Source organism: Cupressus sempervirens, chromosome 11 (assembly GCF_028749045.1).
Source record: "Cupressus sempervirens isolate cs-2001-9-10 chromosome 11, ASM2874904v1, whole genome shotgun sequence".
NCBI classification, from domain to species: Eukaryota; Viridiplantae; Streptophyta; class Pinopsida; order Cupressales; family Cupressaceae; genus Cupressus; species Cupressus sempervirens.
Window position 1 is genome coordinate 603905828 of NC_143128.1, and position 25512 is coordinate 603931339.

General features: G+C 33.7%; 1 protein-coding gene and 1 long non-coding RNA gene across 7 annotated transcripts in view; one reads left to right on the forward strand and one right to left on the reverse strand.

The window, feature by feature from the left end:
* LOC149531131 (cold-responsive protein kinase 1-like) overlaps positions 1–25512 on the forward strand; it is a 49529-nt gene that overhangs the window by 17310 nt on the left and 6707 nt on the right. The gene's annotated exons all lie outside the window — the stretch shown is intronic.
* Positions 1–25512, reverse strand: part of LOC149531132 (uncharacterized) — a 45425-nt gene that overhangs the window by 13599 nt on the left and 6314 nt on the right. For 2 of the 3 annotated variants that reach the window (XR_016359120.1, XR_016359119.1), the window contains exons 2-3: positions 15824–16022; positions 15526–15726 (exon numbers count right to left, since the gene is read on the reverse strand). This is a non-coding gene — a long non-coding RNA (uncharacterized LOC149531132). The remainder of the gene's footprint in view (positions 1–15525; positions 15727–15823; positions 16023–25512) is intronic. The other variant, XR_016359121.1, reaches the window with a different exon arrangement.

Genomic DNA, 25512 nt, shown 5'->3' on the forward strand with positions numbered 1-25512 from the left:
AGTTGTTGCTGGTTTGAAATGTAGGAATTTAAAGGAAACGAAAAAAGGAACTGCAATTTGAACACTTTATCAATTTCAAAGAGCCGTTTGAGAAGAAATGTAAAGATCATTGTTACCCAGAAGCATGTTTCCACCCTACCAAAGACAAACAATTTCGAGGTTTGGGGGACAACTATAAATGTTTCCAATTAATCCCTTGTCATGCAAGAATGTTAGAAACTGTCCCAAAAACTTGGAAACACTCTACTTTTGTTCCAGAAACCTTTGCCCACCTCGAGAACAGACAGCAATTTTTGGGAATGACAACCGTAAAGCAAGTCAATTTTCTAATATTAATCTTCACACATTTCAAGGATTAGAAAATTCATTGCTCTATTATACACAAAACCCAAAATAAGCCCACCATCTCCAATCTAACACCCACTTCATTAGTTCTCTAGATCATCATTACATGAACCAATGATTTCTCCACATGTCAAGAAACAATTTACAATGCCCACAAATACTTCAAATTTCCCTTTGACTTTTGTTGAACTTTACAAGTTTAAAATGGTCTACTATAAATGACCAAGAGGCAAGGACAAGAAAAATCAAGTGAATTCCAAGACAATTTATACCTTTCAAGTGCACAAGCAAGTTATAATCAGTAAACCAGAATTGATGAGTGCCTTGGATAGATAATGAATGTAATCTTAGCTTTTAGGGACTTAACATTGTTGTTTTAGGCTAATGGTGTGCCCAAGAGAGCTAATATTGAATTTTTCATTGTGGAAAGTGGATAAGTGGGTCACATGTACTAGGCCATTTTGTAAGTTGGCACCCACACATAATCAAGTGTGAAACATTTGTTACCTTTGGAAAGAGACATTAATTTTAGTATTACCGATGTTATTATGCTGCAACGATGATTGTTATTAGGTTATATCATGTGAATATATTTGAAATTTCAGATTTTCCTATATGTTTTTAATTCCCCTATATATATAAATGCCTTGTTGTCCCTTGCTTCGGAAAATTAAAAAGTTCCAATAACCTATTTCTCTATCCCCCGTCTTGGAGACTCAAGGTAACATATGTGAATATCCTTTTTCTTGGGCAGACTTGAGTGATAAAAGAAAAAATATTCTGTTTTGACTTTTTCAGCTCAAAAACAGAGCATGAAAAACTAGGCATCACTATCAAAATGTATTAAGGTCACACACAGGAACGAAATGAACAATTATGGATAGAAACTGAAGTGAAAGAGTTGAAGAAGACAATTTAAAAAGATCAGTAGTTGAAACATAGTCTACTGGAGATGGACAATATATTGCTGTTAAAGTCTCTCCAAAACATTTCGGTTATAAATGTCACATTCAAGAATGTTTTTTTCTGGTCCAAGAATATACAACTGTTGCTAAGTTCCATGTTTGGCACAGATCACAAGGACACTGGTAAAGATTGACAAGCCTTCCTTATAAAAATGCATTGATTTGTTGTAGAATCTCTAGGACTTTATCAACAAGACCATTTAGTAAACTACAAAAAAGATAATAAATAATCCTTGTTAATTGAGCAAGAGAAAGGAAAGGAAAGTGACAAGGTATCCTGGGTAAGGAAAGTGCTAGGGTTGTCTTTAGAGTTGAGAAATGCAGCTTCATAACTGGTGAATCCTTTTTCTTTGGAACTAAATGAATAATAAGGTGGAATGGATTGTCGGGGCTGAAGATCTGCAATTGGTGAACATGAGAGATTTCTCCATTATTCTAGTGGAATCCCAGAAGGTGAATCACAATTTATTATTGCGGGTTTGAATAGTGACTTATAATAATTAGCAGACAAGATTATGCTACATGGTGCTATGCAGCTTAAGAAGGAATTTTCTTTCGGTCATGTTCTTAGTGAAGGAAATAGAGCAGCAGACCCTAAGCAAATCATGGGATTTTGACTGACTCTATAACCAGTCTATTTTCTAATGGCTCAACAAGATGTGAGGATCTGGTGAATATAAATGAAAAGGACAAAAGTCTGGTGAAACTTGAGCTTTTGAAGAAACGATGAAATTTTATTTTCAGGGTATCATTGCCTTTACATCATATAATCAGTCTCCAAGCTATGTGAGGTTAGCTTCCCTTACAAAAGATCTTTATTATGATTGCCTCATTTTTTATTTGAGTTCATGTTACCATTCATATCGCTTCGGTGTTTTTAGCTGTAAGGCTATTCATGTGATGGCTTTTTTAACAAATGTAGAATGTAGCATGGCATACTGTAGTTCTGTGTTCAGCTATGAGTAGGTGGTGCCTATGGGTTGGCTTTCTACATGGATGTATGTTTGGTCGCATTAGTGTTTGCCAGTCATAGCTAGAAGTAGGAAGAAGGGCCCCAGTGACCCTTGTCTTCAAGGGATGGCACCATATCATCATTTGCAGATGGATTTTGAAAACTATATGGTGATGGGAACAAAAAGAGTAAAGAGTAAACTAGGGGTGATAAAAGTGGTGGTCTTTGTCAACCATTATATGCATCTTTGCAGGATTATTGTTAGAGTGTGAAGGTGGATAGTCATCTTGAGGTCACCCATTCTCAATAGGCTCCTAGAGATTGTGAATGATTAAATCTCCCCAATGTTTGGGAATAATGCTGTGCAAAGAGTGACCAAGTGTCTAGAACTGGTTAATGGTGTCAGGGTTTCACTGCTAGCAACTCGTGCCACGTAAAGAAGGGACCTCAACCTTTATTCATGTTGGTACAGGGGCCAAAGTGGGTAGAGGAGTTGGAAAGTGAGCTTCTTTTAGAACTGTACAGTGGCAATAGTGCTTGTGGTTCTTCATCCTTCTCCTCATTGTTCTTTTGTAGGAGCTTTGTATACTAATTTTTTTTGTCTTTTATGGATTTCATGTCTACTCTCCCTATGATGCAGGAAGCTTCTTTGATTTTGCACTTGTTATTTAGTATTTTGGGCTTTCTTATGATCTCACAGTCCCTTAAACGCTTTTGGTGGTCTCTTATTGGACATTAAAAAATTATTTTATCTTATGGTTTCAAAAGATGACTGGCTTTAATAGTACTTTCCCATTATCCTGGTTTTTAGTTTATGATGGAATGTGTGAAATTAGTGCTGCTGGCGTTTTGGATGAACAGTAATTGTCATCTTGATATTACTATTGTAATATTTTCTAACGTTTTAGACTAGCTGGATAGAGCCCCAAAAAAATTGCTGTTAAAAGAGAATAAAAATTAAATAATGAACAATGAAAAATATATACAATGATGGAAAAATATAACATACCCCCAGCTATAGAATTCCATAAGGGGCCAAAGAACTGCTTAGCAGAAATGGCCTAAAGCTCCATGAACTTTATTTAGCTAGATACTGGCTATACAAGGGAATGTTAGACATCACTACTTTAATTAGGAAAAAATCCTAGAAACAAGGATATACTTTGTAAAGTTCAACAAACCCGCAATGAAAATGCCCTCAAAGAACCACTTTAGAATTAACAAAGGAATCAAATAATGTTGGCCCATTCATGAACAGCATTGAAGCTATACCAAAACAGATTATTGCCTAGCAGCATTGAAGCCAAAAAAGTGCTTGAAACTCCTGCATAAGGCGAAAAGGATCTGCAAGGACAACAGTTAATTAGCAGCCACCAGGCATTACAAGGTTTGTTCGGTATGTAAGAGCTTTCTAAAATCTCCTGGGCCATGACAGCCAATGGATGGTCCTTATTTGAGTTTCCAACATGTGTTTCAATAATCTTGGGTATGTTAGCCATGGCCATGCTACTTTTCTACTCATTGTGTGCACCTTATCAGTCAAAAAAAAAAAACAATAGAGTCATACAAGGGTCTCTACAAATTTTGGCTTTTGAGATCTATATATAATGGCCTATTACATCAGATAAAGATTGTAGTTTCATTAGAAAAAATTAACATGCATCTATATTTCACAGATGAAAAACATTATTTACTACAAGTCAATTCCAGGGAACACAAGAAGAAAAAACAGGGATGTTAAGTATAAGATACCCATTTCGAAAACTGGTTTTCTTAAAGCCTATAAATGATAGAGAATTGGCTGGTTCTGGTATTTGTTTGCTTGGTTCCTGTCATTCACCCCTCAGATTGAGAGTCCGAAAAAATGAAATGGTTAGCAATCAATATCCAGAATGACACTCATTTTGAGAGTATAATGACACTGCTACTTGATTACTTGGATCAAATCATAAAATTCTTTGTCATGTGTGCTGTAATTGAACTTGGCTTTTGACAATGGAGCATAGTGATACACCAATAAATCCCCCTTTCTTAGATATTGTTCTTATTTCATATCATAAATCATTAATTTCAGCTTCAAATACTTATTGCAAGAGAAATCAAGACATAGAGTAGAGAAAAAAGCCTATTTGACATTAGAAAAACCTTTAGTGACCTATGAGCTCCAACTAAGATTCATTTGACTGGTGCCTTGATGAAGACGGCAGGAAAAAGGCAAGTAGATATGAATGAGCACTCAAAAGAAGTTCATTCCTCATAGAAAGCTCTTTGCAGGTGAAATGTTGGATGAAATGGACTACTCATAAATGACCTTTTATTTTATGGTATATGTAGGTCTGTACGTATTCCATGGACGTGAATGAGGAATCCCAAATACTTAATCAAGGTTTGACCAAACAATGATTTCTACATCCTTTCTTGGAGATGATGAAGATAAAGATCCAGAATTATTGGTATCATAGGACTTTCTCTAGACTAAGATGTCATCAATTCAGACAATAATTTAATAAGATGTTCTTAAGAAACATGATATATCATATACATGAATCTTACGAGGGCATTGATGAGGCCAAAAAGGAATAACTAACAAGTAGAGTCCAAATATGGTCTTCTAATATGTCTTCCACACATCGAAGGGCTCCATGTGGATTTGATGATATCCAGAAGCCAAGCTCAGTGACTTACTAGGGGCCTTAGAGCTAATTGAGTACTGTTGAAATGATCATCAATTCTGGGAGGTGGCTATCAGTTCCTCACAGTTATCTTGTTGAAAGAATAAAAAATTGTGACTATTTTTCACTTGTTATCCTCATTCTTTGAAATGATGACGGGAATCTGCAAAGATATGTGTTAATTTGGATCCTTCCCTCTTTGAGCATCTTCTTGATTTGTCTCTCCATCTTAGCACTATCAATGGGTGTAGTGCGGTAAGGCAGTCAATAGGGTGATTGAGAACTTGATGCTAGTTCAACACACTATTGAATGACCATCAAAGGAGGGATCCATTAAAGATCATCAAATATATCGGAATATGCATCAACAAGAGATTTGATTGCTTTAGGACAAAGCTTGCCAGCATTATTTACCTTGGCATCCTAAATGATGGAAAGATTGAGAAACCTGGGCAGATTACCCTTTTCAATTACTTGTCTACTAGAGAATGAAGAACTAATGGAGGAAGAAATGGTTTTATGCACTTTACTATCCTTGTTTACTGTTAGTTCTTGCAGAAGTCAAATATGATCTTGTGGTCATATTGATAAGGTGTTTCAAGTTTTTAATTATAGGAATTCAAAGGAGTGACATCACAATCAACTGTACTCTGGAATTGCTTTGTAGTAAATTTGATGGAACTCTTACAAGACATAAGCAATTGGATTATGGGTGCGCTAAAATAGCCAACTGCAGATCATCTAATGACTTCCATTAAATCAAGTTCTTTTGGCTGTCATTACTAAAGAAAAGATCCACAAATTCATAATTATTTTGACAATTGTAAGTGAATAGAACTTCCCTAGTGTTGACAAAATAGTCTTTGTTTATGAGATAGAGCTAAGGATTTATAAAGTGTTGGAATGATTTACCTAAATGAATCATAAAAGTTTACATTGTGAGGTCTTCTTGGCAAGAAGGATCTGCCATATTTGATTTCAGGACCTGAAATTCATTGATAGAATGTTATGTGTACTTTTTGTAAGCATGATAATTCATTTCCTTTCCATATTAGAGGGCTCGACTCTTAATGGATTCATTTGGAATAGAGTTTCCTTCTTGGATGATGACGAAGTTGTATGAAAGAACAGGGCAACCTTGTTAGCATGAATGTTAATGGCATTTCTTTGGGGGAGTATATTGGAGAACATGTGACAGTATTGACATGTTGCATTCATGACTGTGTTTGTCATTGATGTCAACATAGCAATATTTCTGTGAAGATTGACAAAGTAGTAGACAAAGATCGTGGTCGTATGAACAGAGATTTGACAATCAGATTACACGAAGTTAAGGACGTGTTCCTCACAGTCTCCTGATGGCGAGGTTAAGTGCGCATAACCTAAGTCGAAGAGATACGCTAGTTAAAAGTGATTTACAGAGAGCAATGTAGAAACAGAGTACCTAAAAAGTAGTTTTTGATGATCATATTATATCTTTTAATAGAGAAATAATTTGGAGATGCGAAGTTATACAGTGATAAAGGACAGTCTAATGATGACGTCAATAAGTGCGCAAGTCCTGAAGCCACATGTGTGAAGAGTTTTATAGATTGTGAGCCTACAATATTATCGTGATACGAAATAATTAATTATCTTATTGTGGTCCTATTATAATAAATTAGGAAAGCCTTAAGGCCGACTCAAGAAATTGTTTTGAGGACTTGGTATAAAGGAAAGTATTTTCCTTGTTTGTAAGTATGTATGGAGTTTGCGAAGTGATCAAGCAAGTGCGAACAAGAGTAGAGTATTTGGTAAATGCAAGTAAGGGATCCAAGGGATAATTGGATGCGAAGTTTGTGATTTGGTATCAAAATCAGAACGAGTAGAAGTTTGGTTGACAGGACAGAGAAAGAGGAAGGAAAAGTACAATTTAATTCTATTACTCTGCAAGGAATAATACAAAGATCAATTGGATAGTGGGTTAATTGGTCTTGCCCTTGCAGGTGTTTGGATAGTGGGTCCATTTGCCTTCTAAAACTCCTAACAATGTTGAAATCCCCTAATAGGGATTCAAAGTCCCCTAATAGGAACTAATATGTATTGAATGTTTTCATAGACTCCTAACAAGGTCCATCCTCTAACAAGGAATATTTATATTAGTACATCATCTTGTGGGTACCATCCCCACCGGGGTTTTCTCTTTGATCAAGGTTTCCCTAGTTAACATATTTGGTGTTATTGTGCATGAGTATCTTATTGTGGTTTCTGATTATATTGCTCATATGGTTAAGATTTAATAAGGTTGATAATTGTGGTAATAGTTGGCTAACTGATTCACCCCCCACCCCTCTCAGTTATATTGGTGGACTACATATTCTAACAATTGGTATCAGAGTGTCAGGTACTTGAAGAGAAAGCTTAACATCTTTGGGAGATCATAGTCCTAAGTTAGATAGAAAAAGTTTTGACACCTAGAAGATGGAGTTTCTTGGTGAGATATTAGAATTGTGTACAAAGATGAGAATTGAGTTTCCAGAACCGGAATACTTTTGTTGCATACAAAAGAATAAAACACATGTAAAGACATATCTAGATCTAAAGAAGATAAGAATATCAAAGAAGGTATGGATTTGCTTATGCAAAGAGAGCCAAAAGGCATGAATTTTTTTTTTTGTTGGACATAAAGAGTTTGGTCATTTTTCGTCCAGATGTCCTAAGAGAGTAAGAAAAACTAGAAAGAGTTCACTTTCGGATAATGATGAAGAATTTAAAGCAAGTATGAAAAGATTCTTGAATGACTGTGATGATAAAGATAATGAGCTTGAATTGATTAAGAAAGAGGAAGTAGTTGAAGAGATAGCTTTAGTGACTATTGTTGATCCAAAGGCTAACCATGAGAATGTTGAAGTTTTCTTTGAGACTAACAATGATCTGCAGAATGATGTGCAAATTATTGAGCAAAGAGGAGAATAGAGATCTCAACCAATAGAAGAAGTAAGAGTTGAGTTAGTAACTCCTACCTCTAATAGAAACATGACAAAGAATCACTCACCAGAGTAGATAATTGGAAGCACAGACAAAGGAGTGATGATAAGAAACATAATTAATGAGGAATTATGTTTGATTTTTCAAGTTAAACCTAAGAGTGTAGATGAAGCTTGCAAAGATGATCATTGGATTCAAGCAATGAAGGAAGAATTAGATCAGATTGTGAAGAATGAAACATGGGAATTACTTCCTAGACCTAAGGACAAGAATGTCATTGGAACTAAATGAGTATTCAAAAACAAGATGAATGAACAAGGCAAAGCTGTAAGGAACAAGGTCTGTATTGAAAGGATATTCACAACAAGAAGGAATAGATTATGAGTAGACATATGCCCTCGTAGCTATAATGGAAGCATTGAGAATGTTCTTAGCTTATGCAGCGAATAAGAAATTCAAAGTGTATCAGATGGATGTCAAATCAGCCTTCTCGAATGAAGAACTTGAAGGAGAGGTATACATTGAGCAACCTGAAGGTTTCCCTTTGACAGGAGAAAAAGATATGGTACATAGATTGAGGAAAGCTTTGTATGGTCTAAAGCATGCACCTAGAACCTGGTATGCAAGGTTGGATAAGTATTTGGCAAAACTTGGATTTGCTAAAGATACGACAAATAGTAACTTGTATTTAAAATAAATTGAGAATGGTTTGTTGATAATAGTAATATTTGTTGATCACATAATATTTGGAGGCAATGATGAAGCAAGTGATAAGTTTTATTTTAGAAATGAAGAATGAGCTTGAGATGAGCATGATAGGCGAGATGAAGTTCTTTCTAGGATTACAGATTATGCAAAACAGTGAATGCATTTACATTTTACAAGCCAAGTATTCGAAAAACTTGTTGAAAAGGTTTGGATTGGAAAATTGTAAGCTTGTTGTTACACCAATGATAACTGGTCACAAGTTATCTAGCAAGGATGAAACACCTAGAGTTGAGTAGAAGAAGTATAGATCCATGATTTGAGGTTAGCAATATCTAACTCACACTAGACTAGATGTAGCAAATGCAGTTGGGATTGTAGCAAGATTTCAAGGTGATCCTAAGGAATATCACTTTGCAGCAGTAAAGATTTTATTCAGATATTTGAAAGGAACATCTGATTATGCAATATGGAATGACAAATCAAGTGATTTCACTTTATGTGCTTATACTGATGCGGATTGCGTAGGTAGTATGGATGACAAACAAAGCACTGGTGGTGGAGCATTCTTTCTTGGAGGAAGATTGGTTTTCTTAGCTAAGCAAGAAACAACATTGTATTTCGCAAAGTACAGTTGAGGCAGAGTATGTAGCAACAACAAATAAGTACAATCAAGTGATGTGGATTTAGCAGATGTTGAAGGATATTGGGATAGAATTTTCAATACTTATCATATATTGTGATAACACAAGTACAGTAAGTATGTCTAAGAATCTTGTATTGCATTCTAAGACTAAGCATATATCTATTAAGTACCATGTTTTGAGAGAGAAGGTAGAAGAAAAAGAAATCAAATTGGAATATGTTAGTACTAAAGATAAGATTGCAGATATCTTTACAAAACCTTTGCCTAAAGATACATTTGAGTGCTTGAGAGGTATGCTTGGGGTTATTTCCTACCTACTTCAGAATAGATGATGCAGAGATTGCATAAGTCCAGTAGTACAGAGCACTATTGTTTGACTAGACTAAATGTTGATGCTTTCTGTATGGGGGAGTATCTGAGATGAGAAAAGTCATCTAGGACTCTTGGTAATTGGTCTTGAACAGTGTCTTTGGACACTTGAGCTGAATGAAGACTTAGATAAATCAATTGACATAATGAGGCCCTTGTCATTGATGTCAATGGGGGAGATATGTACATGAAAAACATCCTCTAGTTGAATGGGGGAGAGACAGTTGAACATATCTGTATTAGGGAGATTTAGAAAGATTCATGTAAGAAAAGAAAAGGAATTATCTCTATTGGGGAGATATACAACATGAAGAGTTTTTTATGAATGGGGGAGAAGCTGAGAGTTGTTTAGTATGGGAACAATTGATGCAATCCAAAACAAAGCAATGTTTTAGAGGATTTCAGATTTGATTAATGAGGAGAATTAAAAAGATGAGACAACAATAGCAGCAGAGTATTGTTTGGTATTCTTGGAACCTAGATGTTTTTCATCTATGTTGCCATCAATGCCAAAGGGGGAGATTGTTAGCATGAATGCCGATGGTATTCCTTTGGGAGAGTATTGTAAGCATTGGAAAACATGTGACAGTATTGACATGTTGCATTCATGACTGTGTTTGTCATTGATGTCAACATAGTAGTATTTTTGTGAAGACTAGCAAAGTAGCAAACAAATATCCTGGTCGTACTGGTAGAGTTTGATAATCAGATGACGCGAAGATAATGATGTGTTCCTCATAATGTCCTGATGATGAGGTTAAGTGCATTTAACCTAAGTCGAATAGATATGGTAGTTATAAGTGATTTACAGAGAGTATTACAGAAACAGAGTACTTGAAAAGCAGTTTTTGATGATCATATTATATCTTTTAACAAAGATATAATTTGGAGATGCAAAGTTATACAATGATAAGAGACAGTCTGATGATGACATCAGTAAGTGTACAAGTCCTAAAGTTGCATGTGTGAAGATTTGTATGGACCGTGAGTCGACAGTACTATCGTGATTACGAAATAATTAATTATCTATTGTGGTCCTATTATAATTATTTTGGAAAGCTTCAAGGCCGACTCAAGGAATTGTTTTGAGGACTTGGTATAAAAGAAAGTATTTTCCTTGTTTGTAAGTATGTATGGAGTTTGCGAAGTGATCAAGCAAGTGCGAACAATAGAAGAGTATTTGGTAAATGCAAGTAAGTGATCCAAGGGATTATTGGATGCAAAGTTTGTGATCTGGTATCGAGATTAGGAGCAAAAGTTTGGTTGACAGGATAGAGAAAGAGGAAGGTGCAGTACAGTTCAATTCTATTATTTTGCAAGGAATAATACAGATATTATTTGGACAGTGGGGCCATCTACCTTCTACAACTCCTAATAGGGTTGACACAACTCTTAACAGGGTTGGAATCTCCTAACAGGGTCCATCCTCTAACAAAGAATATTTATATTAGTACATCATCTTGTGGGTACCATCCCCACTGGAATTTTCCCTCTGAGATCAAGGGTTTCCCTAATTAACATATCTGGTGTTATTGTGCATGAGTATCTTATTGTGGTTTCTAATTATATTGCTCATATGGTTAAGATTTAATAAGGTTGATAATTGTGATAATAGTTGGATAATTGATTCACCACCCCCCCCCCCCCCCCCCCCACCACGCCCTCTCAATTATATTGGTGGACTATATATTCTAACAAGGGCAACCATCGAAGATGAAGAATGAATCTTTGTTAGAAAACAAAATTTAAACTTGTCTTTGGTTGTGCCCTTTGTTGTGTACCTTCCATCTCAAAAGAAGGCTTGTAAAGCTTGCTACAAGGAAGTGATGGCTTAGAGCTCTAAATGCTATTGAAGGTGAGAAAACAACATAGAGATAAATTTGTGCAAGGTATAATTTAAATCTGAAGTTATCCAGAGGGCAGTGCTCTAAATGAGGATTTGGATGTGTTGTAGGTGTGCTGAAACAATAAAGAGAGAAGGATAGAGACAATGAAGAAGAATACAAAAATTAGAACATATGTTTTATTACTTCAAGCACATTGCATCCTATATATGTCATACTCTTGAGAAAATCATATGGCTGGTACTTTCTCCTATCTATTCTATGTCTATCTCTAACTAATGTTACAAATATGTATTTGCAGATCACAAACCTATGAAAATTAAATGGCTGTGAAAATTGAACGCTTGTATATATTGATTGCTTCTCGTGCAATAGTTGTCTCGTCATGAAACAAATCTAGAAGTTGTGCTTGATGGTTGCTTGCATGAACTAAAATGTTGCATGTGTTTTAAGGAGTTGGACATGACACTACAGTACGCTATGGATTGTATGCATACGTGCAGAAACACATATAGGTTTAGATGTGATGTAAAACTTAGTCAAATTTGCCTTCCTAGTTGTGTAGCATGAACCTTGGCATTGTGTGAGTAACACACTAAAAAATGATTGCAGAAAAGTTATAATATCTTTTGTACTACACCTAATGGTACCTAGAGCAACACAAGTTATGCATCAAGAAAGAAATTGAGTGTGGCTGTATGACATAGTTTTAGGGGTTAGATTGGTGGTGCATGATGTAGGAAGTTGTGCACATTTCCACAACATGGTTCATAGAATTATGTGGGTGACATGTGATGTTAGAAGCTGCATGCAAGGCTGAAAAGTAGTGCATTATGAAGATAGCCCATCAACAACCTATACCTTTAACTTGGTGGAAAGGCTGTTTAACTACTCTATCTATTGTGGAACTAGTTCACCAATTGTCGGTGAAGATGAAGGCATCATACCAATAGCTCTTCATAGGCATTATATTGATGAAGTGTGCTCCCCTTAATACCATAAACACATAACATAAACAAAGAAACAATGGCAATTTGGGAGAACAAAATATGGACTTCTTATTATCGCCACAAATACGGAATTATAGACTTCAGAATTACAATATGCTAACCCACATGGGCGCCTTCATTAGACAAAGCTACGAACTATCACCAAGAGTTGTCCTAGACAATGTTCGGGCATTTCTTAAATAGGCAACTTTATGCCGCCCAGGGAGGTTCTAGACACTCAAACTTAACCTAGGGCCGAAAAACCCTAACAATACATATAAAGTTGGCCAAATATATTTTTGACATTTATTTTATACGTTTTGGTTGGCCCAACTTCGGAAGGCCATAACTCTCGAACCGTTGCTCTGATTGGCTATTATAACCACTTTTCAGAAACCTCGACTCTTGATCTTTAAGCTCGGATGCATGCAAGCACTATCCATCAAGTTTTTGGGCCTCATCCAAGCACATTTAGGCGTCCAATGGTGAGCATGAAGTTCTATACCAAAATTGCAAACCAAAAATCCACCAAAAATCCATGAATACACATGATATGGCATTGAACCTCAACTGGTAGGCTGATATATCCAAGATGAGTATCCACCTCTGAAATTAGGACATTTTGAGCTTGTATGACTGACTTACTAAGTAGCAAGTCTCCACAAACAACAACTCTGCATTAAGACAACCCTTATTCAAACAACTGAAATGAAATGTTTTTTTGGTTGATGCAAGATTGCTTTTACACCCAGGATGCTCCAGCATCAGATATTGTGCCCAAACTTTTGCCTTGAAATCTATCCAAGTATGAATTTCTTGTTGGTTTATCACCTCTAGAAGTTGGGCATGAGATTGCCACCAAGGGACAACTTGATTTTTCAAAGAAATGTTCACTATTGTGATTCATTGCGGCTTTGAAGAATGCAATAGCATTTCAAACTACACATCCAAACTGTAAATAAGCTAAGAGTAATACCCTTTTTTGCCTAGCACGTCAATAAATAAATAATAATACTAGTCTATTATCTATTCTATTCCAAAGACTCTATTCTCCCCACAGACTAAAGTATTAAGTTAATAAAGGGAGTTTAAATTAATAAAGTGTCTTTATTATAATGTCAACATTAAATTATAACATAAAGTCAGTTTTTGGAAGGAAAATGAAATAAAAGAAAATAAATATAAAATGTTTCTCTCAAAATAGGGAAAAGGCTAAAAGTAGTAAAAAGGGAATTGTTAAGGCATTCTAGAGATTGTTATTTTTATTTTGAGTATTTTCTTTGTGAGCTTGAAGGTCCAGTAAAACCCTAGGAAGGAAATCCCAGATGGTTTGGTGATTTGGATGAAAACCTTGATCAACCCCTTGGTGGATTTGCTTCAAGATTCAGAGATGAATCACATAGTTCAATTTTATGGACAGCTATCCCGTCCTTGGTTGTGACTTGGAGATATTCGTGGCACCATTGTGGGAGTGAATTCTCATTGAATGTTTAGCCCTATTTGTGGGTGATTGTGTAGTAACAACTTCTCCATTGTGGTAAGTGATTGTGTCTTATACTGTAGTGATTATTTGTGGGTTTTCTTGATATTGACTTGCTGTTGCTTGTTGGTATTGGCGTACCTCTGCAGAAGCAGCTGCACTTTTGCATTGGCCGCTCTTCTTTTATATGCTACAAATGATCATATCTCATAGGGGCTTGATGATATTAGAGTGGAATCAAGTGGGTTTGTTGCATCTAAATTATGTGAATGCTCTAGCATTGTAGCAACAATATGTTTGATGTAACAGCCATGTATGTTTTATATCAGAATCATTTTCAGGTTTGTCTTTGAAATTGTTTATTTCCTTGGAAATCTATATCATTTTCTTTGCATGTTATTATTTTGCAAGGAAATGAAGCAATACATGTTAAGAATTGAAAACTCGGATCAGATTTGAGACAATATCCTAGTTCAGGATATTTCACTCAGTTACCAATTCAGGTTCAGATTTGAGGATTTGGTTTTGCCAATTCAATTAATTTTTTTTAAGGGGTTTGGTTTAGTTTGGATTCATTAGCACAAAAAAACATGTAAAAATCATATATACACACCCACAAGAAGAAAAGGTCGGAAAAAACAGGTGTATTTAAATTCACCTTATATATATTAAAAAATATTAGAATATAAATATAAAAAATACATATAAATATTAAAATATGAAATATATTCAATTTATGTACTTATTATTTAAGAATCTAAATTAAATATTTTAAATTATTAACTCTTCTTGCATTTCATTCGATCTTCTTCCATATGCTACAAATGATCATATCTCATAGAGGCTCGATGATATTGGAGTGGAATTAGGTGGGTAATCTGCATGTAAACATTACGCATGCTTTAGCATTGTAACAACAATATATTTTATGTAAAAGCCACACATTTTTCATATCAGAATCATTTTCAATAGATTTCTCTTTGAAATCGCTTATTTCCTTGGAAAATTTATATCATTTTCTTTGCATGTTATTTTGCAATGAAATGAAGCAAAACATGTGAGGAATTGAAAACCCAAATCAGATTTGAGACATAGTTTGGGGTATTTCACTAAGTTGCCAGTTCAAGTTCAGATTTGAGGATTTGGTTTGCCAATTCGGCTTCATTTTCTTTTTTTCCTTTTTTGGGGGGGAGGGGGGTTGGATTCGTTTGGATTCATTAGCACAAAAAAGTTAAAACATGTAGAAATCCTATATACACACATGAGAGAGAATAATCAAAAATGTAATTGAATTTGCCTTACATAAATAAACATTATTAGAATATAAATATCAAGAATAAAAATAAATATTAAAAATTATCTATCAAAAAAAAATATAAATATAAAAAATACTAAATTTAGTATACTTATTATTTAAGAATCTAAATTGAATATTTCAAAATATTAAACTTTAGCATACCAAAATTGAAAACAACAGTGATCTTGATCATTTTTAATATGCTAATTTTAGAAAGCACAAAAAAGAAAACTAAAAAGAAAAAAAAGCTTAAAAGTAAAATAAAGAAAAAAGATAGAAACAATAGGTGACAACCTCCTGCAATTGTTTAAGGGAAGAGAGTTCGCATTTCATTCACTCTGCTACAGGCAAAACTATCTTATCTCCCACCTTCTCGGTTGATACCTTACATTTGCATATTTTTGTATTGATTTCTTCCATTGCAGCAATATTTCTGGGCCGGCAGGCAAACTGAACTGGCACACAGATCTGGTGCAAACTGAACCCAAATCATGCCTGACAGAAGGTGAACCCGGAATATAGAATATAAGCATTGAACATGCCCTCAATGACTAATCAATCAAAGTAAGAACTCAATAGCTTGGTATCAAACCTAAAAGCAAGTCGGGAATCTGTGCTGATTGAAGAAATTGAAGTAGTGGTCAATTGCTGTCCCATGAATTATTGGAACATACTTTGCTCCACGGGCAGAAGTTAAAATGCAGCATTCCTTCAGTCTTTGTTTGTGTAGCTCTTAGATCAGTAACCAAGCCAAATCAGGTTTTTCTGTGGAGTATGGGGAATGAGTTGAACTATTCATCAAAGAAATTGGTTAATAAATCAATTACGATCAATAGTTTGTAAGCTGTAGTAGATTAACAACAATGAGAATGAGAACCAATTTTTGTGGCAGACAATTGAAAGCCAAAAAATTAGATTGCAGATTTTGACAGTAACTTCTTTAAAACAAAATATAGCTTGGTATTTTAGAACGTATGCCTCTGTCAATAACCTGAATTTTATAAATGCACATCTTGATGCATAACTTGGCTTTAGTGAGAATATATAATAGAAACATGAAATTTTGGAAGCAAACTAAAAAATCAGAAATGCAAAAGACCTAATTATCTGATGAAGCATTAAACACACAAGGAATATATTCAATGTTGAGTGAGCTGAAATTTCGAAACATGCAGAAAATTTTAAATTCAAGAAAACCTTATTATTAGATGATGTTTAGAATACACACAAGAACTATATCAAAGGTTGGACAATCTGAAATTTGTGATTAACAGGCCCGATTGTTAGATGCCACCTTAGATATGCTTGAGGAGTATATTGTATCCAATGTAACCTAAAATTTTAGAACTTGCACAATGCTTCAATTTTAGGTACAAAAAGGCCCAATAGTTAGGTGGTGTCCTGAATATACACAAGTACTAGGCTAGAGGTGAAAAAAAATTACGAAGTTATTGAACACTCTAGCTGTCTATTGACTATTTATTTCTATAATACTATTGTTGAGTTCTAACACTGACAAAGTTTGTCTTGATCCATTGCACATGGTTACTTGAATCATTTGCAGGAGATATCATTGTTTGGAATACTTCATATTGTTAGAAATAGTAAATCGTCCAGCTTCATTGATTGAGAGAGTATAGAGGTTATAGCACATACATGTGCATTGTCATAATATAGTACTCTGAATAACTAGTTTTTCGCCATTGAGATCCTTTAGTATTGTGTTGATACACCATATTATTGTTAAAGTAACTTAAGATCGTTTCTACAAATGTACTAACATTGCCATTGTAATTGATAATTTCTAAATGCAGATTTGGATCTCATATATGTATAATATGTGAGGAGGAGACATGTCTCTATAGTTAATCACCATTTAGTTTATAAATAACTATATGCATAACTCATCTCTAACATATATATAATATTAATATATTAACCATATATGAAATATAATATAATATAATATAATTATTATATAATAATATATAATGCATAATATATATAATACATATTATATTACATATATCATATATATATTATATATATAATACATAATATATAATATATATATTATACATATAAGATACTTATCTTAAGGACAATTTATCATCAATGAGGTAGCTTTAATAAAATCAATCCAAAAGAGGCTACAACAAAGTCATGTCCTGTAGCTTATGTAAGTCATAGACATACATATATATATATATATATATATCCTTATTAGTAATATGAGACATAAAACAATACAATGTTCATATAATACAAATACTCAATGTAATGAGTATATTACTTCAACTGATGCTATACTTCAACACTCCCTCTTAGCAAGGGAGAAGTAACAAAAACATTTTATGAGACATCAAAATCAAGGATATCTATACACAATATATTATCTAACTTTAACACTCTAAAATAATGACTTGTCAAATAACTACAATCACAATGTTATGAACACTATAATAACATACATCATGATCTCTAATTGTCCAAAACAATATCTAGAGTAATCATAATGAAAATGTTATCTATGATCTTTAATTGCCCGAAGCAATGTCTAGAGATGTCCATAGTAATAACATGAAATTTTTTTACTCATGATCTCTAATTGCTTGAAGCAATGTCTAGAGATGTCCATGATAATAACATGAAAATTTGTTACTCATGATCTCTAATTGCCCGAAGCAATGTCTAGAGATGTCCATGATAATAACATGAAAATTTGTTACTCATGATCTCCAATTGCCCGAAGCAATGTCTAGAGATATCCATGATAATAACATGAGTTCGTTATCTATGATCTCTAAATGCACGAAGCAATATCTAGAGATGTCCATGATAACAGGCCTATCATTTGCAAGATCGTCACCTTACAAACAATTACCTTCTATTTGTTCGTTATCATGGTGTCTAAAAAAATCCAGCCCAAAGAACCATGATAACAGGTCTACCATTCACAAGATTGTCATCTTATAATGGTTACCTTCTGTTTATATGTCAATGAAAGATCGTCACCTTTCATTACATATCATATGTGAAATAGTGGTACAAAGGGCTTTCACCTTATATTTCTCTCTCATAGAGGAGAGCACATTATAAAGAATTCCTCTTAGAACTTCTTCTCATAGAGAAGATATCATCCACAAATGATTGCATCTCAAAAAAAATTCTCCCTCTGAACATTGATCCTAGGAAGTCAGGTCCTCTTCTTACTTCCTCAGAAATTCTCTTTTCCCAAGAATGCCTATCAAACTCATCACTCCCTCATGATATGTAGGAGTAGGCCCATCAACATCATGCAGTCACCCACATGGATTTCTAGACTCCCTCTAAGTATCAATCTTCTAAGCTCCAGCATTGCCTTCGAAGAAGACTCCCTCTAAGTATCAATCTTCTAAGCTCCAGCATTGCCTTCGAAGAAGTGTCATACTCCCTCTTAATGTCGAAGAATCTCATAATCTTAATCATCAAAGATGTTTTCTTCAAGAGCCTTACTTTATCCATCTTAATCATCAAGGTCTTTGGAATTGCTATCATTAGATTGAGTCTGCGCAATATTTGATAGCATGTGTAAAGTACAAACTTTCTTTTCCTGTAAGAACATCCTTAGACATAAAGGAAAAGATCAAGGTAGATAACCCTTATATTATATATAGAATTACACATAAGAGAGAGACTACAAATTAGATAAATGCAAAATATAAGAATACTTATCTGCACATGAAGGTCATGGAATATCTCCTTTCCTAAGGATGGCTCAAGTAAGAATGAAACATTGCCTATTATTCCCCCCTCAATGTAAAATTCCCACTCATATCGTCGAACACTTTTACATCACATCAAATTTAACTTCTTCTTTCTAAGTCCCAGCTTGCTCTTTTCATTCATTTAAGCTCCAAACATTCACTAAGCTTAATAGTAGAAACTAACACAACCTCATCCACAATATGCCAATATCTTGATTGAGTATGATTGTGCCACTTGAATGACTCTACAACTCATACGTCAAGTTTCGTTTATCGAAGAGAGGCTCGTAGATAGTTTAATTAAAGTCACAACTTCCTTATGATGTACACAAGGGATAGGCTTATTCACATAGTTGCATGAATTTCAGTCCTCTTGACTGTTATAATTCATTGATCAATGGAGAATCCATCTCATCATGGATCACTCCCTCTTAATCAATAACACGGAGATCATTGAATGTAATCCTCTATCTACTCCCTCTATTTCAAAGTTGTCTCTAAAGGAATGCAAAAACTCCCTCTGAATGTCAATCAATCTCCCTTTTTCTGCAAGAATGATCTTGAAGAAAAGATCAAGGCAAACAATACTTAAAATACGTATAGAATTACAAATAAGAGGCTGACTGCAATGAATAGGTAAATATAATACTCAAGGAAAATACTTATCTGTACATAAACATCTTTGATGCAATCTTTCTTGATTCGTCCTCTTGATACTAATATCAATACTTCCTCTAATTTATATCTCTTATATCTTGAACACATTTGTTAAATCTTTCACATTATTCTAATATTTTAGAGAATCCTTAATCTCAGTCATGTTGGTCAAGATCAAATGAAGATCATTATCTTACATACCAACATTATAAAGATTATAGAAAACATAGTCATGTCAGTCTGATCTCCCATTATGACACTACCATTTGAGTCAATCTTTCCATACACAAGATTTTTATTTTAATTTAAAAATATCACTTCAAATAATTTTAAGGGTCATAATATCAAATAAATATTATTTCACTTATATCTCTACATATAAGGTGACAAATGAATAATTATATAAAACAAATTCATGACATAAGAGTTTCATTGTACTTACATCCAATCCTTGTGGTAGTCGTACCCTCTTCAAAATATATCGAGGTCTATATATATTTTGACCATGCTTCATATCTTCATATACAACAATAATAGTAATCTACAAATTATCATTACCTACAATATTACTGTCATATATTGTATATAATGTCTAAATATATTTCACACATACGTCTGCCTTTAGTCATCTACACTGATATTGCCACACCAATAGTTCAAAGTTCTCACAAATATTTTAGAAAAATGACATGCATGAATTGTGAAAAACATGAGTGGACATCAATGTATTTTCCAGATAGTCTATCATGCACTTGTGAATGATTGACATATTATCTTGCAGATATTTTCCACCTCAATTTGATGTATTCAAATCTTTGACATTGAGGGAATGGAAATTTCAAATTAACAGAAAATTATCGTGTGCTGACAAAGACAGCAGCAAACTTATGCATATGTTGGCCCAGGGCCTCTATGAAACCCTATTTTGGAAGTCCTCATGACAAGGAAGATTGTCTCTTTTGTTCCTGAACACAATGATAAATCTCGTGCAAGATATAATATCAACATGTCATCTCCTTTCAAATACGGCTTGATATTCCCGCAGCTTCTATGGAAAATATTCTGACAAGTCTCGAGCCATCAGCTCTGGACAAGCAGTGCAAGGTATTTGTACCTTAATTTTTCCAGACGATGCATATCATCCTACTTGATATGGGGTGAAAGAAATGAACTCCTATGTTTGGTGAAATGTTGCTTATGTCCTCGGTGTCTTTGCATCACACATAAAAGAGCAAAGCATTCACGTGATAGTTTGGCATATGGTACCATTCATTTATTCTAAATGCATTGTTACTTTCCTTGGCATTCCTCAACTAAGTAAACGTGCACTTTGGCAAATGATATTGATCCTTAAACCACATCTTCCAGATTTGTTTGAATCCGAACTATCCTCTGCAATTTAGTTGAATGACAATGATCTTCAAAATGCAAAGACTTCTACACATGAATCTTTTGATATACATCAATGATCTCTTAATATATATATCCGATGACTTGATTGTAGAATTCCACCGTTATTTAGCATAAATCTGAGTCTCCTTTAATCATCTAACTTAGAAAGTCACCAATTTCTGCTGAGACTCCTTTTACATAATTGTATATGTGTCTTTTTGTCAGTGACACAACCAAGTAGTTTTATGCATAGGACAACTCCTCTGATTATCTCGTAGTCTTGTTTAATGTATACAGGCTTCCTTCTTTATTCCCATGTGGCATGTGAAGTCAATATGAGATATTCATCGATTCTTCATAGATATTATGTAAAACTCTTCATATACTGTAGTGTGTCATAGATATTATGTAAAACTCTTCATATACTGTAGTGTGTCAGCAAGCATAATACTTCTCCAGATTTATATTTAAAGAAGTGACAAAATTTCTCACAATTCCAAACTTTACTTCTACAATATATTGGAGGATTGAAGTTTACACGAAATTGAGTTACCACAGCCTAAGACAACCAACAATCATCCATGTACAATAATATTGAACAGAAATGTATTAAAATGCAACCATTGTTTTTCACAAGTCATTCGATCTACTAAAAATACAGAGTGACAGGCAACCAAGCTCATTCTATTTATTTATCCAATCCATGTCTTATTATTCTATAGTGAATATACGATTCAAGTATAGTTCTCCATCAATAGCTTAGCAAATCCATGGTGAAGTCCAATAATATATCATAATTTCTAGAATGACTTGTAACTTCTATTATCATATTTCGTTTATCCTACACTTGTAATTTGGCTCTGATACCATGTTAAAGTAACTTAAGATCATTTCCGCAAATGTACTAACATTGTCATTGTAATTGATGATTTCTAAATGCAGATTTGTATCTCATATATGTATAATATGTGAGGAAGAGACATGTCTCTTGAAGAGATATAAAGAGACATGTCTCTATAGTTAATCACCATTTAGTTTATAAATAACTATATGCATAACTCATCTCTAACATATATATAATATTAATATATTAACCATATATGAAATATAATATAATATTATTATATTATTATATAATAATATATAATGCATAATATATAAAATACATATTATGTTACATATATCATATATATATTATATATAAGATATATAATGCATAATATAAAATATATATTATATTACATATATAATATATATTATATATATAAGATACTTATCTTAAGGACAATTTATCATCAATGAGGTAGCTTTAATAAAATCAATCCAACAGAGGCTACAACAAAGTCATGTCTCGTAGCTTATGTAAGTCACATACATACATATATATATTCTTATCAGTAATATAAGACATAAAACAATACAATGTTCATATAATACAAATACTCAATGTAATGACTATATCACTTCAACTGATGCTATACTTCAACAATTATGACCTACATTATTGAATAGATTTTCAGACATGGATATAGGACACATGCATAGGTTAGAAAATTCAGGATTAGAATTGATGCGGGGTTGTCATAAAGAGACACAAATTGTCGGCAAATTTCCAAATAGGGATGGTTTATTTGCAGATTATAATACATAGAAAATATAAATAATTGATGATACAGTTTTTCTACTATGGGCAGCTTTCTCTGTGTCAACTTTACTAGTTCATGAATCGACATGCACAGAGAGCACCAAAATGATCGTTAAGGGACCTATCTATATAGCTTGATTGAATGATCAAACACGATCTTGATGTGATTGGAGCACTTAGAGAAGACTCGTCTTCCATAGAGAGCCTTTTTATATAGACTCTCAACTAGTATGAAGCATGCATAATCTAATATTGCAAAGATTGGTTGAGTTCATGTGTACTTATGACTTACAGTATGAGTAATCCACTATGACAATGTATATCTTTCTTTCATTTGGAAAGGATAGAGAGTTTGTTTATAATGGACATTAGTGGACTCATGATTAGCAATCATTTACTATCCAAGATTTGCAACATTTTAGAGTCAACCTGTACCAAATACAATTGCAAACTAGAGTTATTGGACACAGATATTTTTTAGAGTTTAAGACCCAACATGAATGTACCACATATATTGAAATTTGAAACAATATCCCTTTACATTTCATATCAGTTCTAAGTAAGAACGATTGGCTGCATACAGTCGATTCATGACAAGATTAAGTGTGTGTTCTAGAACACTTAACTTCTTGTATCTAATTCTTAAGTATACACTTAACACCTATAAGTTTTCTGCAAATTCTGTTTAATCAATACTGATATAATACCTTTACTCTTGCTGGAGACAGTCCTTATATATACTGGACAGTATATTAAGTGTTCTTGCTATGATGTATAGTTCTGCAATAAAATGTTTATCTCTGCTATAAATCGTATAAGGCAATAAATGCTAAAGGAGCAGACTTGTATTTCGATGTGTGTCATTTATCCACATTCACACCCCATACATATATAACACCCAAGGGGCATGTCCTTAGAAAGGACATGTCCCTCTCTAGGTTGGCCCTATACAAATTGTATTCATAAGATAAGCATCTCTAATGGATGCCAATTAGTTAGTAATTAAACTATCTATGTTTATGCATTTAGACTTTAATAGAAGTGCCCCAAGGAGATGCTGATCATGATGAAGAAAATAACCAATTATATAGGCTTGTTAATTTAGGGATATTTCATGCATATATTGGATCTGTTCGATCTGAAGATTCAGATCGGTATGATATTAGAGTTACCTTTTATAAAATTAACACTCCCTCTTAACTTGATAATCATACTAAGAGATAACATATTTAGTATCATCAATTATGATAAATAAGCATAGATTGATACTCTATATCTATGTGAATCTTCTAAGCATGTGGTATCATTGAACACATGATACTATGTCATATTGCTATATTTTTTATATGACTTATACTTGTGATAACAGTATTGCATGAGATGCAATATACAAGATAAAATTCGGAGAGTGATTAAATTCTTCATTTATCCAAGTTGTGACTCATAGGTACTAACAAGTTCACATCACAATATGATCCTGAGTTAAGATCTACTAGTACAGAGGATAAAATTTAGAGAATGATAAATTCTTCCTTTAGCCAAGTTGTGACTCATAGGCATAGAAATGTCTACATCACAATGTGATCTTGAACTCGTCTAGATCTGACAGTAGTTCTCTACTGTTCAATACATTATCTCAAAGATCGTCATCTCTCATAATGTTTTTTATACAAATGTTCATCATCTCAGAGATCGTCACCTCTTAGATAATGAATACAAATGGTGAAGCCCATAATAGTGAATAGCTTGACAATAATAATTTTTAACACAATTATTTCATTAGTAATTAAAGAATACAAATATATTATAATTCAACCATACCAAGTCCTTTTTTGAAGTAATCTATCTTCACTCCAGAGAGAGGTTTGGGAAGAATATCTGCTATCTAATCTGCAGTGCAAATGTATTTTAATTTGACAGTTTTCCTGTCTACCATACTCTTACATAGTGGTAAGGAATTTCAATATGCTTGGATCTATCATGAAAAACTGGATTCACAGAAAGCTTGATGGAACTCCGATTATCACAATGAATGATAGTGTGATTCATGGGTTGATCAAATAATCGCACAAGTAACTTTCTAAGCCAAACTGCTTCCTGAGAAGCCATTGCAGTTGCAATGTATTCAACATCTGTGGAACTTTGTGCTACTGATGATTGCTTTTTGCATATCCATGATATCTTTGCTGAGCCTAAACTGAAACAACATCCTGAAGTGCTTTTCCTATTAGTAACACTTCCACCCCAATTTGAGTTTGTGAATCTATGTAAGTTTAAGTCAACTTTCTTATACTGAAGCACATGGTTAAGAGTGTCTTGTAAGTATCTCATAATGTATTTGACTGCAACCAGGTGAATCTCCTTTGGCTCACACATAAACTAACTTAAGGCATTAACAAAATAGCAAATATCAGGTCTTGTATTTACCAAGTACATAAGAGACCCAATCATCTATTTGTAAATAGTAGAATCTATGGAGGGTGATTCTACTGTTGCTTTCTTAAGTTTGTGTAGATTAGTCTCCATTGGAGAAGACATAGGTCTGCAGTTCCACATTCCAAATCTCTTCAAGATGTCTAATGTATACTTTCTTTGATTAAGTATGATGTTGTCGGAGTTCTGCCATACTTCCAATCCTAGGAAGTAATGAAGGAGTCCTAAATCTTTCATATCAAATTCTCTGATTAGATCTTTCTTGCATTGATCTATAAGATGATCATCACTTGTTATTAGTAAATCATTAACATATAGTATCAAAATTATCATATCATTTTTATCCTTTTTATAATAGAGATTTGTATCAACTTCATTCTCAGAGAATCCTAAACTGGTGAGATATGT